A 17808-nucleotide genomic window follows, 5' to 3' on the forward strand; every position below is an offset into this window, starting at 1 on the left:
GCCTTTCCGCCGTACAAGGACGAAATGTCTTTTAAAGATTTTGGCCAGAAAACTTTAATCTTATTTGTTAACATTTAACGGGAGGCCTTCCGAAAGCTCCTACATCCCCAGTATTCTTTTTTTTTCCAGAATATTCTAGTAGGGGGTTTGGGAGGGGGGGGGGGCTTTTAAAAATAATAAGTTTCCCCCTTCCCAGACCCTCTACTAGAACATTATAAAAAATACTGGGGATGTAGGAGCTTTTGGAAGGCCTCCCCATTGAACCAAAAGGGTAAGCGAGTAGCGTGACAACGCGTTTTGGATTTTAAAAATATTTTTTACTCAAATTGTATTGACTTCGAATGAATCGGCGTAGCGATGTATGGCCTTAAGCAAGTCATCTTGCCCAAACTCACTTCGCGGCGCTGCTCTGCGGCGGTCTCCTAGATTATTCTAAACTCCTCTTTGAAAAGAACGATTCTGCAGCGGCATTGGGATGGAATTCAGAGGGAACGAAGGCGGGGAAAGGAAGGTCCAAAATAACATATCGCAGGATGGTGGAAAACGATGGGAATGAAACTAGATGTCAGAGCCTTGACTTTGCAATGACTCAATTATCCATGTAATGTTAACGTTGCTGCTCGAAGCTCGAGGAAATAAATAATATGAAATTGAATGTAAGTTTCAATTCTATTACAAGAACAGATCAAATGAACGTTTCGGGTTTCCCCCTTATCAACAAAACAGGATGAATGAAACCTTACAGATGGATGAGACGTGGTTTATTCATCGTAAAAACGCCATTACCACATCTCATTCATCTGTAGTTTTTCATTCATCCTGTTTTGTTGATAAAGGGGAAACCCGAAACGTTCATTTGAACTGTTCTTGTAATAAAATTGAAGCTTACATTCAATTTCGTATTATTTATTGCAATTATCTATGACGCACTTCCCTCACACAAAAATAATGCCGCAGTAATATTAAAAACAGGGTAGCTCCTACAAAGGCTGCTTCCATGGATATGCATGATAAATGCTCACAAACCGAGATATGGTACCAAAATGAAAATAATGCAGTGCTATAAAGAGCCAATTTAGTTCTATGGGTGTGAGACATGGATAATCCCCACGGCACTACAAAGGAAAACAGAAGCGCTGGAAATGTGGTTCCTGAGACTTATACTTAGAATATCCTGGACAAAAAGAAAATCAAAAGAAAAGGTACTAGAGAAGGCAGGATACAAAGGAAGTTTTTTGCCAGAATAAGAGAAGGCATTCAAGGTTCTTTGGCCATTTAATGAGGAGAGAGAGGGTGGACATCATTAGGAACTGGACACAAGGAAGTAGTGTGGACACCATCAGGGCAACGAACGGCAGAGAGTGCTGGAAAGGCTTGATCGTCCACGAATGGATGCAAGGCACCAGATAATGATAGCACAGTCGGGAATGTCCATCATTAAATGAGTCACGTTCTATAAGTAGTGGTTCGAGTCCCGCTCAGTGCAGACAGCTTTTTTTGGTTTTGTTTTGTTTTGTTTTGTTTTTGGGGTTTTTTTGGTGGGGGGGGGGGGGTTAGTTTTTGAACGTCCCCATCTTCTTATCCTTTCCTGAGAATGAGTCAATGATTTTACTAGTTCATCCTGTTATCCATATTTTGTCGTTGATAAAGTCGATTTGACACTTCAGCCTTCTTGTGTGAGATGGATGCGACGGCGAAGCCAGCGGTATAATTAATGGCAGATGCGGTCTTGACCCTAATTATAAAAGAAGACGGTCAATTTAGGTAGACTTGACACCTGATTTATATTATAAGTATGAGTTAAGAGACCGAATACAGTTCTTCACCGCTAATTGAAGCTGAGTCAGTCGAGATTTGGTTACCGCTGGTTCATATTAGAAAGAAAAAAACAAGAAAAAAAAATTCCATTCTTTTAATATTTTGCATATAACGAATGTGAATCCAGCAAAGCAGGCCGGGTGGTATATGTAAGTATGTATATATATATATATATATATATATATATATATATATATATATTATATATATATATTATATATATATATATATATATATATATATGATTGTTGGTGGGTACTTGTAGATACTAGAGTGCTCAATAAAATTAATTAAAAGCATGTAAAATAACATAAACAAGGACACACACATTATATTTTTATATATAATTATTATCAGGGTGTCTAATTCATTTGTTTTGTAATTTAGTGAGAATTATTCAGCCAAACAAGCTGTATAAAACCAAAAACAAAGAGCCGAGTAACGTAAACTTCCTTCCTTCTATACTTGAATTATTGATATATTTTGATCTATCATCAATGCTGTCCCAGAAAAATTCCAACCAACCCGACAAAGTGAGATGCCCTTGCTGACCTACCTGAGAATTAACCGGTAGATTTTTGACCAATCAAAACATGGAATTTGTGACACACCCTCAATGAAAATCGACCTCCGTCTGATCATTGTTATTAATTTTATACCGCCAAATGGGTGACTAGTTATCATACGATTTTATCGATCAGATTATAACCCTTTAAATTGACACATATCTAGTTTGCTGCTTTGGTTCCATTGATCAAGCGTTAGAACAGTGGGTAAATTTACTCAAACACAAACAATCGACAGAAAAACCTGTGTAACTTGCTGTGTCTACAAATCACTGCCATTGTTTACATTATGACAATTGTTGGAGAGGCGTGGTTATCTATCTGTCTATTTCTCTTAGAGTGATCTCCTAAACCCAGAGACTCAAAAGGCATAAACATTTCTGATAGAATTTTGGCCAAAAATCTCTTCCAAGGTTTAAATAAATGAGCCTCTTCTTGGCAAAAACTCTCAAACCTTGGAATTCGCGGTAATGTAAGGGAATGGAATCGTTTCAGTCCAAGGAGGGGAACATCCAGGGGCGTGACTAGGTTGGTTGATTAGGTTCCTGACACCGCATCTATCTTTTAAAAATGGATTACAGCATTTATTTAAAAAATAAAACTGAGAAATGGTATATACCAGCTCTTACTTCTTTGAGTAAGTCCTTTCTTAAAATAGTATTCTTTCTTTTGTATTTTGACAAATATATTATTATGTTTGAAGTCATTTTCTTCTGATCCTGGCACCACCTTATACTGTACGCATGCCACGCCACTGTGAACATCACAAAAATCATATAGAAAAAAAAATAGTAAAAAACGTATAAAACATTTTCATAAAATCAGATCAGATCTGACCCTAATTTCCTGGGGATCCCAATAGCTCAGTTGGTAGAGCACTCGCTTCACACTCAAAGGGACCAGTATCGATCCCGGGTGCGGTCGAGATTTTTTTATCTGACCCCTCTGTACACCCAGTAGTAAATGGGTAGCTGAGTCTATTAGATTTTGCGAAAGTATTTTGCGATAGACTAGCGTCCTATCCAAACGATAGCAAGCAATTGTTATTGTCCGTTTCACGCTATCGAAACCGGGATAAACTCCGGCTCAATGGGCCGAATGGCTCTGAAGGACTACTTTTAAAAAAATCCTAATTTCTTGTCGAATGTAAGTAGAAGTTAAAACTTATTTTATTAGTTCTTGATTATTAATTTCGGTGTGAAGATTTATGCTGTTTTAATGTCTTTGTCCATCCATAAGAAGCCAATATTGTCCAGGCATTGTCCACAACTTTCCTAGGATGGCTTTAGCGTGACCATACCTGTCTGGAGGGGGAGGGGTGTATGGTTGGGTTAGAATGTTAAACGTGGTCAGAGTACATACATGGTGGTGGTGGTGATGGTGATGATGATGATGATGATGATGATGATGATGATGATGATGATGATGATGGTGATGAGAATGATGAGAATGATGGTGTTGATAATGATGATGATGATGATGATGATGATGATGGTGATGATGATGATGATGACGATGATGATGATGATGATGATGATGATGATGATGATGATGATGATGATGATGATGATGACGATGATTTCAAACTATCATTGCTAAGTAGGTAATACCCCTACTATTGCACTACCAAACCAAGCTAAGAACGAGGAGTGGGCTCAATGGAACATTAATGTAAACATTCTATTTCAATGCGCTCGAGGTCATTGGTTGCATAGCAAAGTGTGTTCAAAATGACCCACATAGTGAAAAGTGTTCACAGTTTTAGAAATATCCAACGTCACAATCGGTCATTTTGCTGAGTGCGACTCGTGGGCATGTTTACAACTTTCATAAACAAAGCAGTGTGTTAACATATTTTTTTTGTTGAGAAATGCCAAATTGTTGACAGCAACACATCATGTGATCGACGGCTAAAGAACTGAACAAGTATATATGAAAGGTGCCAGACAAAGAAGTATATATATATATATATATATATATATATATATATATATATATATATATATATATATATATATATATCTATATGTATATATATATATATATATATATATATAATATATATAATATATATATATATATATATATATATATATATTACGTATCATTGTTTTGTGAACTGTGTTGTGTATCTGTCCTACCTTGTGTCTACTTCAGACAAGACTCCATCCTCAGAGGTGCTTGAGTGGCACAGTGTCAGCAGTAACACCAGACTGAATAATAGGTTTGCCATTGACTTCATTTGGCTTGCTTGGTTTATTTATTGCTTAGCAGGTTATACTTTCTTTATTTCCAGTGTCTAGTATCTGAAACGACAGCGGGAAAAGTAAGTTTTGTTTGTTTTAAAGAGATTTACGGTGATGGCGACCTTTATGTCATTCCAAGACCAGCAAAAAGGAAGAAGATGGGAAGTATGGGATAAATTATAGATTTACTGTTAAAAACACACGAGAAAAGGTAAAACAAACGGGACACTTCAGAGAGAATTAATCACACAACCGGCAGTGCAAAAAGTATGTCTCACAGGCAACTGCTATTGTAGGAAATGGAAAGCTAACTCATTCCAAGAAATCACTATGCTCCAAGAACGTCACAATGTTTCATTTATTTCAACAGCGAGCCAACTGCTCTATGCTGATGTTCATATTTGATTTAGCTTTTAACTTCCTCGTTAATATCACCAATCCATTCATTAAACATTTTCATTAAAACATTTTCACAAGAGACAATTATTTATACTCGTAAATAGTTAGAATAGAGTTTTGTTACTATATTCATAAAGTATTATTATAGTATTGGAAAACACTTTTTAAATTTAAAGTAAATTTTTCCATTGTTAAATCATCTCTCTGTATGTTATAATGGGTTTCGAAATAACCATTGACATTAGAGTACTCCCTTCTTATACAGGTTAATGAGCTTGTGACCAGCAGGCGCGTCTTTTATTGGCCTCAGCTCCTTACCACCCCAAAGTAGTCGTTTAGCTATTTATGGTCGATGTCGCTGTATCCTATTAACGATCCAAACTTTTTTTTTTTTTGGGTCTTTTTACAATCTTGTTCATCTTTGTCAAGTTTGTAATGTCGGCTTTATTGGTATTTAGGAAAAGATTGTGTTTCTCTAATGTTTCTTGTACGACTTTGACGTTGAGAGCTTTTAGTGACGAAATCAATATCGTCTGCCTCAGCTATTTCTGATGGTAAGTGGGATTCAAATACAGTTTGAGGGAAAGGCAAAGCGGTGCGTACTTCCCTTAGAGCATCAATACTACGATTATTTTGAATTTTGACCAACGAACTGAGGACGATTATAAATTTACAGGCATTACAGGAGGGGGGGGGGGAGTAAAAAAAAACTATAAAACAGAGAATATCGCTTTTAAAGAAAAGATATACATAATATATACTACATATTGTTTAAAATACACGTTACATTGTCATCACAACATCACTTGAACCCCATATTCATACTAAAGAAAAACAACAAAAAACAAAGCCCTTTTGTATCACAAACCAAGGATTTTGACTTTATTTCTCCCTAATTTTGCCCTTCTTGACTATGCGACATGATATTTTGGAGGAGGAGATTTAAATTAGTGTACAGTTTCATCCTCTCTAGCCGATTTCTTTCCTCTTAGTTACTATATTATTTGGTTTGTGATTTTGTTTTCGTTTTCATATATTGATTTTGACTTTTAGATATAGAACATAATTTCAATGTTGTTATAAAATTAAAAGAAAAATGCGTTACTTGCAAAATTTTATTGACGACCCAATATTTCAGTAAATAGAATGTTGGACTATTGCTTATCGCGTTATTCGATTTGTTTATAGCTACGCGTAGTCATTATACTGACTGAAAAGTAGCTTGTATTCTTGTGCATTGACATGTATTTCAAAGAGTAAACAATGACAAAAAAGAATGATAACATGTTAATTATTATGCTGGAGTTGGTAAAAATTTCGGTTCTCAGCGTGGAATTGAAATCCTCTACCTTAGGGGCAAATTTTAGGTCACATTTGAAGATATTTCTCTTAGATAGGGTATAGATAAAAATAAAATTCAATTATCTATAAGCTTGAAATTGTGAAATCCTTTCATGAGAGTGTAGTTGGATGAATAATAAATACGATGCAATGAAAAAACGAAAATAATACAAATAACGATTTTTCACCATTTTTTTCGATCATATCTCAAACCTAGCTCGTGCGACATCCGACAAATTTTTGCCAAATCAACATGCATATGACTAGAAATGAAGTGAGTAGGAAAGTGCGATGGGGACTCGAACCCGCGACCTTACAGGTACAACTCCACCTGGCCGAGAAGAGCGTGACTCTACTTATGAGCTATCCACCAATCCAGAGCACCCGTCACCGTCGCGATTTTAAAAAATTCTCTATTGTCTTCTGGCACTTTCACTTCATGTCTTGTTATTATCAACATAAGTTCCTGCTCCACTCACTTTTCTGAATGATTATTCAGACATATAATATGACCGCAAGATACAGGTTTAGCGTGGCACACCTTATAGACAATGATTATAAAATTTGGGCAAAGTAAAAGTAAAGGGATTGGACCAAGGCTTTCCAATTTGGCATTTTTCATTGTCAAAGTTCAAAAATTGGGTCTCTTTAAAGTTGTTAGGCATGGGAAAATTGGGTTTGGTATTTCTGGTATTTTTTAAACCATTTAACATTACCTTTTTTATAGACGTATTTACAGCTATCGGGAGGAAAAGTCGTGACGTCACACCTACTTTTTCGGTTTCAAACTCCTTAGGAGTTTTGTATGTAACCAGTCCTTCGGAGGATTAATAGTGAATAGTTTACATATTGAACCAAAATAAGGCATAACTATTTGAGCAGCAGGGTGTATAGTTAGACTCTAAGGATTACGGGACGTAAAAGAGTGGGGATGGATTATCTTTAGTGACGACCGACACAGACTAGAAAATATGATGCCCTGAAACCAGATTCTCATTTACACATGGAATGTATTAAGTCCACTCGGAGGATTGTTTTATACTTCCAATGATATTAGAACCAGTATTTTGTCATCACACTTTTGTTCTCTATTTTACACAATATGCACAATTCCACCCATAAAATGGCAAGACGGGTCAGTATCATAGCCATTTTAAGTACTTACCTATCACCCGGAGCAATAAGCGGTAATTAGTGAGTATTTATCACAATATTTTGACACACTATTGAGGTAATTGTATCACCATTCAAGAAAACGCCATGCGTTTTATTCAATCATATGTGTTAACATTCTGCGTAATGCTCAGGATCTACCAGGAATGATAGGCACGTATTAACAATAATTATTATCAGTAAACTTATTGTAGTCACTCTTTAAGTACCTACACAGTTTCTCTCAGATTACCAAAAAAAGAGTGTACCGCCTAAGACTAGAAGCCTGGTACGTTAAAAAACAGGTCTCTACCGTTTTTCTCAGATTACCAAAGAAAGAGTGATCCGCCTAAGATCGTACGACTGTTTAAGGCACAACCAAAGTTAAATCTGCGGATAATCGATATGAACTTGTTTGACAGCCTTTGCTATATGCAGCAAATGTTCTCAACAAAATAAAATCTGTATCATATCTATTGGGAGCAATCTATATTCATGTTTCGTCCAACCAAGCCATCAATCACATGATTCGTTGGATATTTCTTAACAAATGTAAACATATCCATGTGTCAAGCTGAACAAAATTACAAATCGTGATGTTAGACATTTCAAAAACTATGAACACTTTTCATTTTCACTACGCGGGTCACTTTGAGCACTTTTTGCAATTTCAATGTGCCAATAACCCCAAGGACATGAAAAGATAATATATAGATCACCCTCATGTTAAAAATTAAATTTTGGCCACTTGTATCAAAACTTATCGTATCAAACCGATAATATATCGCTGTGACCCAAATGCTGAAAATTGAAATTGAATTATAAAGTCTATTTGCATTATACCATACCTTACCGGAGTTCCATTTCCATTTAGAGGTTGAATGTCATCGACGCCATTCTTCACGCTCAAGGGCCATTACCGAACAGTCGATTATCTTTTTGCCAGTTGTTGCCTCCATAATTCCTATCTAGGACTTCCTTGGTTTTCCCGGTGCCTTTCTGCTAGCTACTTTTCCCTCTAGCACTGAGCTTTTGGGTGGTTTTGTGTCACCGAACGTGTCCATAATAGTTCAGTGGGTTTTTTTTCATTTTAACTTCTGCCACCAGTTTTCTGAACCTTTTGCCTGCATCAATAGGAACCATGGTACTCTCACTTGTATTATAGACGAGAAATAATCCAGATGCTCAAAGTGGGTAAATTGATGGTGTCTTTTGGCCTCCTCTGGTGAACAGGAGGTCAACTGCTGTGGGTAACTTGGTTTGTCCTGGCACTGGTTGGAGTCATTGGCTGAGAGGGAAACAGTTAAATGTATAGCATTAGTTTTGGGAGATTTTGTTCTCTTTCCTTATACATCATCTCTCTGTTATGATTATGTACTGTAATATTATTTTGTTTAGAATGTCATATTTTGTAAGCATTTGAATATATCCCTCTTGGTGGGATCCTGTGCTTGTGTCTTGATGGAACTTTTTAATCTCAAACAAAACACATTGATAGTTTGCATTTGGTATCTATATCATTTTTCTTTTTAAAACAGTTCCATTTGCCTTACATTATCTCGGGTGCTTTGATTGTAAATCTAGAAATTTAAAGACCACTCCATCTTCTTCCATTTTACTGTCGGTGAGAGGACTGCCGTAAAAACATTGAAAACATAAAAACATGAGATGGGGAAATTCAGTTTCACATTTAGGATAATTTTAATGAGCTAGTTCTCAAGTCAATCTTAAAGTCAATTTCAAGTCTATTGCCGACATCTGGTACAACCCTGATATTGGTCACAGCTGTACTGGTCCTCTCAGGTAAAATCAAATTTTAGAATTATTATTTAATGCCCCCGACCAATCAAATGTTTTACATGGGCAGTCAGTTTCTACGCTCCTAGAATTGCTCTATTAGTTTGAGTTAAGATAATAGAGGTCTTCTAGAACCGATGAATACGGTTATATCAGCGCAAGTAAAAAGGAAGAAAATGGGATATTAAAAGTTCTAGAATTACAATTAAAGCATCCAAGAAAAAGTAAGACAAAGGGGAACTGGGAACAAATAGGGATCAGATGTAGATTCCAAGAGCATACCATCAATGTACTTAGTTTGAGATCACCAATAAGTCTCATCTGGACACAAGCACTGTCCCCACTAATACACTCAAATGCTTACATTATAAATTCAAAATAACAAATATCAGAGAGATGATTTACAAGGGAAAAAAATATCATCTCCCAAAACGATAATTATGCATTTGACTGTTTCCCTCCCAGCCAGGACTCGGGCCAGGGCCGGGACAAAACCAAGTAATCTCAATCCAAGACAAAGATAGAATGCACGTTGGAAAACAGATATACGAGGATAGAAGACACAGCCCACAATGAAAGGTGAACCCCACCCCGTTTAATGCTAATTAATTTTAATGCAAACTCGATACACTCACATATATATCTAACAACAAAATGCACTAACCGCTTATTGTCGTCATAAATTTGAATTCCAAGAGGATGCTGTTGCTAAGAGCAGCTTATACGAAAAGGATCATTGGGATATGTAAAGCTTAGTCATAATACCTCTTTCATTATCAGTCTTATCACCCTTATCTGACCAATCCCACCAGGTTGGTCATGTGACACGACGGCAATGACTGAAGACTATTCCATAGTACGTAAAGCTACGATGTTCTCTGATTGGAATAAGTCCAATGTTGGTGGTAGACAACACAACAGTTTAGAAGGATAATCACCCAATTGTATTCGGGAACGCTTTTAGTTCGTTTATCTGAGTCCAGGATTTATTAGAATTATTTCCCTGCCAATTACATCTGATTGTGCGGCTATGTGTTCTTGTGGTATGACACTCGCTTTCGGATCGGAAGGTCCTGGGCTCGAGCCTCGCTCGGCACATAGTTGAGTCCTTGGAAAAGGCTCTTTAATCTCATTCTCTCACCGTACTCAGGTGTAAAATGAGTACCTGGCCGTTCACAGCGTTGTCTCTGTCCCCCAAAAAAATGTAGCATCGCTTAACAGGCGTCATGTCCCGTCCTAAATGTTAATTTTTGCTGTTGGCCAGGGACCCCTTGTAAAGTTCTTTGAGCACATTTAGTGGATATTGCTCATTATAAAAGCGTGAGTTGTTGGTAGAGTTGGGCTTAGGGAAACAAATGAACCAATGCGCTTCAACAGTCGTAACGTCACTTCCCTCGTAATGACGCATGGTAACTTAGTAACTGTTTCTAAACTATCGGACAATGGCGGACGCCCTTATGAAATATTTCTCCGACGAGCATAAAAGCTTATCCAGAGGAAAAAAAGACATTATAAATCTGATCATGTTTTGACTTTTACACATTGTGATCACAAGACATATGAAAAGTTCAAGCCAGCATGAAGAATAAAAAGGACTGATTTTCTTTGTTTAGTACCACGATGGCAGCCGTTGCTGGGCGACGTGACATCAGACTATTGAATCCAATTGGTTGTGCTAGTGAATACAACTCACTATTTACTCTCTTTAAGCAGTCGTCACCTTGTAATGTGACGTAATGCCACATAGCTTGGGGGAATTAGGGTAAAATTGTGCAAATTTGTGATGAAAGCACCAAATTTGGTACAAAGTAACTTGAGACCACTATTAATCGATGTTGATATAGAACCACATTGAGAAATTCCCCTAACAGTGTAAAATAGGGAGATGAAAATCCGCCTATATGAGCTATATTAAAACAAAGGGGCGTAATCCGTGAAATATTTGTTGACAATTCGGCGCTTTAAAAATATATTATTTTTAGTCCGTGTAAGCGGTTGATTATTTTGGCTTAAATAATTATCAATGTTAAAAATGTGCCTATATGTGATATAGGAACCGTGTAGGCCGGTAGTATAGCTTTATTATGAGGACTGGAAGGGGGTGGTGGGAGAGGAGGTGATTGTGCTGGTGTTAGTTTTACTTGTGTTGTGTTGGTCGTCATCGTGGTGAAGATGATGTTGGAAGTGATGTTGGTGATAATGATGATGATGTTGAGGTGATTGTGGTGATAATAGTAGTGATGATGGTGATGCTGATTATGATGTTGATAAGGTGGTGGTGATGGTGATCTTCTTAGTGATGCTGATGATGACGAAGACGATGATGAAAATGATGATCAGGATGATGTTGATGATGATGTAGTGGTGGTAGTGGTAGTGATGATGATGATGATGGTGATGATGATGATGATGATGATGATGATGATGATGAGGTGATTATGGAGATAGTAGTAGTGATAATGGTGATGGGGATGATGATGAGGTGGTGGTGATCGTGGTAGCGATGATGATGAAGATGATGATGATGATGATGAGTATGGTGATGATGAGGTGGTGGTGGTGATAGTGGTAGCGTTTATGGTGATGTTGGTAACTATTAATTTCGAAAATGAAAGACTTTCTTGGTGACGTATATTAACATTTTTAGATGAGTAGGATCCAACAAAAATCATATTTATTAGACAAATGACTGTGGAACACATTTTTCTTGGGAGGCTTGAGAGAATTCAGCAGCAGCCCTTTCTAGTTTATCCTGGTCTCTTTGAATCTTTTAACGGCGCAAGATAAGCCAATACCTCGTTGTCAGCTTTTTCCATGGCAGTGTGTTCAAGAAAACCATATGTTGTCTTATTGAAGGCTAAAATGTTTCCTTTCCTGAGGGTAGCTGTCGAGGCCTGGTAGGACCGGCTGGAGTCTGTCTCTGAACCTGATTGGGTGAACATACGACTGGGTGCAACCTCTTTCACAGCATTCTTTGCTATACGTCTTGATTAATTCTGACAATTTATGGACTCTCTCTCTCTCTCTCTCTCTCTCTCTCTCTCTCTCTCTCTCTCTCTCTCTCTCTCTCTCTCTCTTTTTTTTTTTTTGTTTTTTTTTTTTTTTTTTTTTTTGCTCTGTTCTATACTTGAATGTTTTATATATAGCATGGCTCCAGAAAGGAGCGCTTTCGTGAAACACAATGCATAACAACTTGCAACAACCTAATAGAAAAGATGAATAAAGAATTCCAAACAGATGCTATATTATTAGACTTTACTAAATCATTTGATAAAGTCAATTACCATACTCTGCTACAAAACTGCGGAGATATGGAATCATGAGTAAACCACACAACTGGATAATGGATTTTCTCACTAATCGTAAACAACTGAAAGAGCCATGTCAGCAATGTACCGTACTGGGTCCCCTCTTGTTCCATATCTACATCAATGATTTGCCTGAAAGATTGTCGCTAGGAACTCAACTGAGACTATTTGGGGATGACAGCCTTTTGTACAGAGCAATAAGGCATACGAAAGACTCAGAAATTCTTCATCCGGACCTTTATTCCAGAAAATTACCTTACAAAAGAAAGATAATACACAATACACAACAACACACTAGAAGACGTCACCAAAGCCAAATATCTTGGAGTAACGATAAACAATCGCCTGACCTGGAAAGACCACATTGCAAACATATGCAGGAAGGCAAATTCCACCCTGGGATTCTTGAGAAGAAACTTCTTCGGCTACAAAGAGAAATGCTATAAAGTTTATGTTAGACCAAAGTAAAGCGGTAAGGTATGGGATCCCGATCACACCTCCGAAATTATGTAAATAGAATCAATCCAAAAAAAGCTTAAAATTCGTTCAACAAAATCCTCAAATAAATCGAAGCCATATATGACACCCCATTTGGAACCATTGAAGGAAAGGAGAAAGAAGAATAAACTATATGTATTTAACAAAGGTCAGAAAAACCAGGTCAGGTGTCATTACACGGCCTCCAACAGAACAAGAGGAAACCTGGCAAATTTATGTTGCCACAATCTAGAGTGGACTACCATCATCACTCGTTTCTGCCCTCAACTATACGACTTAGGAACAATTTGGATAACTCCCAGTAAAACAATTGGGATGCTGCTGCTGAGCCTTGCACGAGGACATTTCAGCTTGAAGAGGAAGAAAAAGAAACAATTTCAGCAACAGTAAAACTAGAACTTTGTTTGTTTTGGTAATATTCAGCATTTTTGATGTTCATAAAACGGACATGACAAATCTTCTGATAATAAACTCCCTGCGCAATCAAATCGCCATTTGAGAACATGGAGAGAATCTGGACATCGTTTATAATTTCTGCAGCCACGCGGATATTTTTGTTCATGTCTTTTGTCATTATTGAATGGAGAGAAGCTTCATCTTATTGTTGCAAAGCATATAATGTGTCCTTTTTCTTGTGATAACGTCATCTGAGGGAAAACGCATATTCTGCCTCCTTGGACAGTGGGATGATGAGAGATTGTCTAGATCGGGATAATTTGACAAGTTTTCTTGTGATTTCTCATTTTTCACAGCGAGCCTTCTGATTTTTTGTGGTCGTATATCAAGATCGACAGAATTTGTGCCATTTGGTATCATTTTGCTTCAGGACCTCCAGTGTATCCCAGAGTGGTCTTCAACAGACAAATCTAGCTTATCACTATCATTTGCTAATCCGTTAAAAATCTTAACACCACAGCTGGTAGAACGCTACGCTATAAAAATCAAGTACCATTGACCACAATATTTCCGCTTTGACAGAGCTGGGCATTCTAATTTTTATTTTTTTTTACCTCTTGACAAATTAATCATTTTGACCAATCCACCTCAATACTGCACTTTGCCATTATATAACTGTTAGTAGTTAGTACAAGATTTAGTACATTGTCAATGCCATGATTTAATGGGTTAAGTGACTTGATCACGAGATTGTTGGTGATGGGGTTGAGGCGGTTCATGACGGTCATGTTAAAGAAGATGATGACACTGGACATTTTCAACCTGAAATTTGATTTGAACAATATTATTACGCAAACCACAATAATACCATAACTGTATTGAATTAGTGTGACACATAAAATTGACGCTTAAGCGATATCTAGGTGCTCGGTATGCTGCTAATGATGGTGAAGATGATGATGATGATGATGATGATGATAATGATGATGATGATGATAAGGATGGTGATTATCATCATCATCATCATCATCATTATTATTATTTTTATTATTATTATTATTATTATTATTTTATTATTATTATTATTATTATTATTATTATTATTATGAGATGGGTAAAAGGCGACAGAGTTCAAGTAGACACCGTTTCGTGACCTCGCCGACCCGAAAGCAGACGACACAACTAGCAACCGCCGTTCCAATGCCGGTAAACTTTGAAAATAACCAGATTTGTATACTTTTGGATTAAAAACAAATACTTTTGAAAATTATGTCTCTCTCTCTCTCTTGGTAAATGAATGAATTTGATAACTTGTATGTTATGAATAAATGATAAGTTATTGTAGTGTGTAGCGCTGGTGACGGCTGTATCCATTTCCACCTCTGTGTTATTCTCTATTATTTGCAGATTTTTATTCGTGAGTTCAAACTATTGGACTATAATTTTTATACAGTTGTGATTTTTAGTGTACAGTGCACCCTGTGATGATAACATTTTATGTATTTAGTTGATTTTTTATTAAATAAATGGATTTTATTCTTCAAGAGGCCAATTTTTATCCCTGATTTCTACGTGCCGCCATACTTCATTCAACACGCTATTGTTATTGATTTTATCTTTAAATGTTGTCACCAGCACTTGAAATGCCAGCGGCGATTCAATACGACCATACCTTCTTGCTGTTCCTCAACAAATATAATACAACTTACCAGCTGTCCCCACATATTATTTTTCGATTATATTATTATGAACTATTGTCATAACATGTTTTAAAGAATCAAACCATGACGAATGAACCGTTTAAGGAAAGGATAGACAAAAATAGAAATGGAAGGAAGACAAGACGGGGGAAAAGTGGTGGAAGAAAGAAAATGAAAAGGATAAAAGTCGTCACGAATGTGTTTAATCGTTTCTTCACACCGTCATTCCAACACAAAGCCATTGAACGACGACATTCCTTGCTACCTATACAAATAAACAACTCATCGTCTAACAACAATTATCATAATCATAAATGTCTTAAAGTTGGTTTGATCAACGCAAGGTCCGTTACGAAAAAGGAAGCCTTAATTGAAAATATTATCATTGAGAAGGATTTGGATATCTTTATTATCACGGAAAGTTGGCTTAATAACAATGACAGTAAACTGATTCCACGAGGATATGGTTTTATAGCACAGCATCGAAAAACCTGTCGAAGAGGAGTGATTGTTGTTATTCATAAAGAATCCGTTAAACTACAGAAAAGCAAGACGCAATCTAATTACAAAACTTTCAAATCTCTAGATATGACATTAACCTCGGAAAGGAATGATAAGTACCATGTTGTTATAATTTATAGACCTCCTCCATCCACAAGGAATAACCTCACACATAACCAATTCTACGATGAAATCGATACGCTCGCGTTAGAAACTAGCACAACCAGTGGTGAAATTCTTATACTGGGCGATTTCAATGTTCACATGGACGATCTAACGGATGCAAAATGTTTGACGTTAAAGGACATTTTAGATAGTCATAATTTAAGACAATATGTAAAGGACGGAACTCACAAAGCGGGGCACATCTTAGACTTAGTAATTTCCAGGAAAGATAACAAAATAATTGATAACGTTGACGTTTTGGATCGCACAATTTCAGATCATAACCTGATTGCTTTAAATCTAAAAATCGAATGCAAAACAACCGTCAAGAAAACGATCACATACCGGAAAACAAAATCACTAAATAAAGAAACATTTCAAGAATCCATCAAGTCTTTGGATTTACTCACCTCTGTTAAGAGTTGTGAAATGTTCACGATATGGTAAACACATATAATAATTCACTGAAAACTGTGTTCGATGAGCTGTGCCCATTGGTCACGAAAGAAATTATTCTTCGACCAAACACCGAGTGGTATTGCAACGAGTTACAAACACTAAAACATCACTCAGATCTGCCGAACGGATTTGGCGTCGATCCAAATCAGAAATTCATAATCACATTTATTTAGGACTAAAACACCAACGGAACAAATTAATTCTATCATGTAAAAAAACATACATTCAAAATAAGATAACAAGTGCCAAACGAAACTCACGTAAACTGTTCGCCACTCTGAACAAACTGATGAAGGATCACCCTTCAAATAATTTCGAGGACCCTATTGCTACCGCAAATAGTTTCTCTCTACACTTTAGAGATAAAATATCAGGTATTCGGAATAAGTTGGACACAGAAGAGACAATGAAAACACAAGCAACTGAAACTAATGTACTTCCGGCCGGAGTATCATTCGTCGAATTTGAGTCCGCCACTGAAACGGAAGTACTGTTCGCACTGAGACAATGCTCCAAAACAACTAGCCCAACAGATACCATTCCTTCATGGCCTGTTCTTTCTAGTGCTACTATTTTGGTTCCCGTTCTTACTCATATTGTAAATGCTAGTTTGTTTATTGGTGAGGTATCTAATAATCTTTAACATGCTATTGCCACTCCCATATTAAAGAAATCTAGCCATGACAAAAGACCCAAATAATTATCGACAAGTCTCGAATCTCACCCTCATGTCTAAACTATTTGAAAAAATGGTTGCTTTCAGGCTTAACACGTTTTTGAATAAACACAATTTGTTCTCTAAATTTCAGTCTGCTTATCGCCCCTTTCACAGCACTGAAACTGCTCTTATTAAAATCCACAATGATATCGTAAATCATTTATGTCGGAAAAATGATGATGTTATTATCATACTACCGAACCTAAGTGCTGCTTTTGATACAATAAACCATACTCTTTTAATTGACAGACTTAGGACACTTTGAGTTTTCCTCCTTTAATGACATTTAGTAGTTCTGGCATGACTTCCAGCTCTTCCTTTACAGCTCTAAAACAATAAATAAAAAAGGTAATCCCCATAAATTATGAGAATTATTCTGTCCAGGAATTCAGGCTTTATGTGCATATTTTGGGGCGAGAAATCGTTTTAACAAATGTCTCTTTCCTTGACTTTATACATATAGATAAATGTCATAAGAATTTGTTATTTTTCTGCTTGCATCGCTCTGAAACAGTAAAAAAGTCAGAAAAAGTTTGCATGAGACAGTGCCAAACAAAACAGAGAAATATACAAGAAAAATAAAACCATCGCAAAAATGAGCAGACCGCGATTGGGATTGCAATATCGGTAAGTTCCAAATCTGGGAAATTTCACTTTAAAATTTAAAATGGTCGGACGAATAAAACTGTACTTGTCCCACTTTAACCATCTCCTGATCACCTGTGAGAAGATCGTCACATTCGT

The sequence above is a fragment of the Berghia stephanieae genome, chromosome 5 (genome assembly GCF_034508935.2).
Source record: "Berghia stephanieae isolate SIO BIC M18660-M18661 chromosome 5, UCSD_Bste_1.3, whole genome shotgun sequence".
In the NCBI taxonomy this organism is placed as follows: domain Eukaryota; kingdom Metazoa; phylum Mollusca; class Gastropoda; order Nudibranchia; family Aeolidiidae; genus Berghia; species Berghia stephanieae.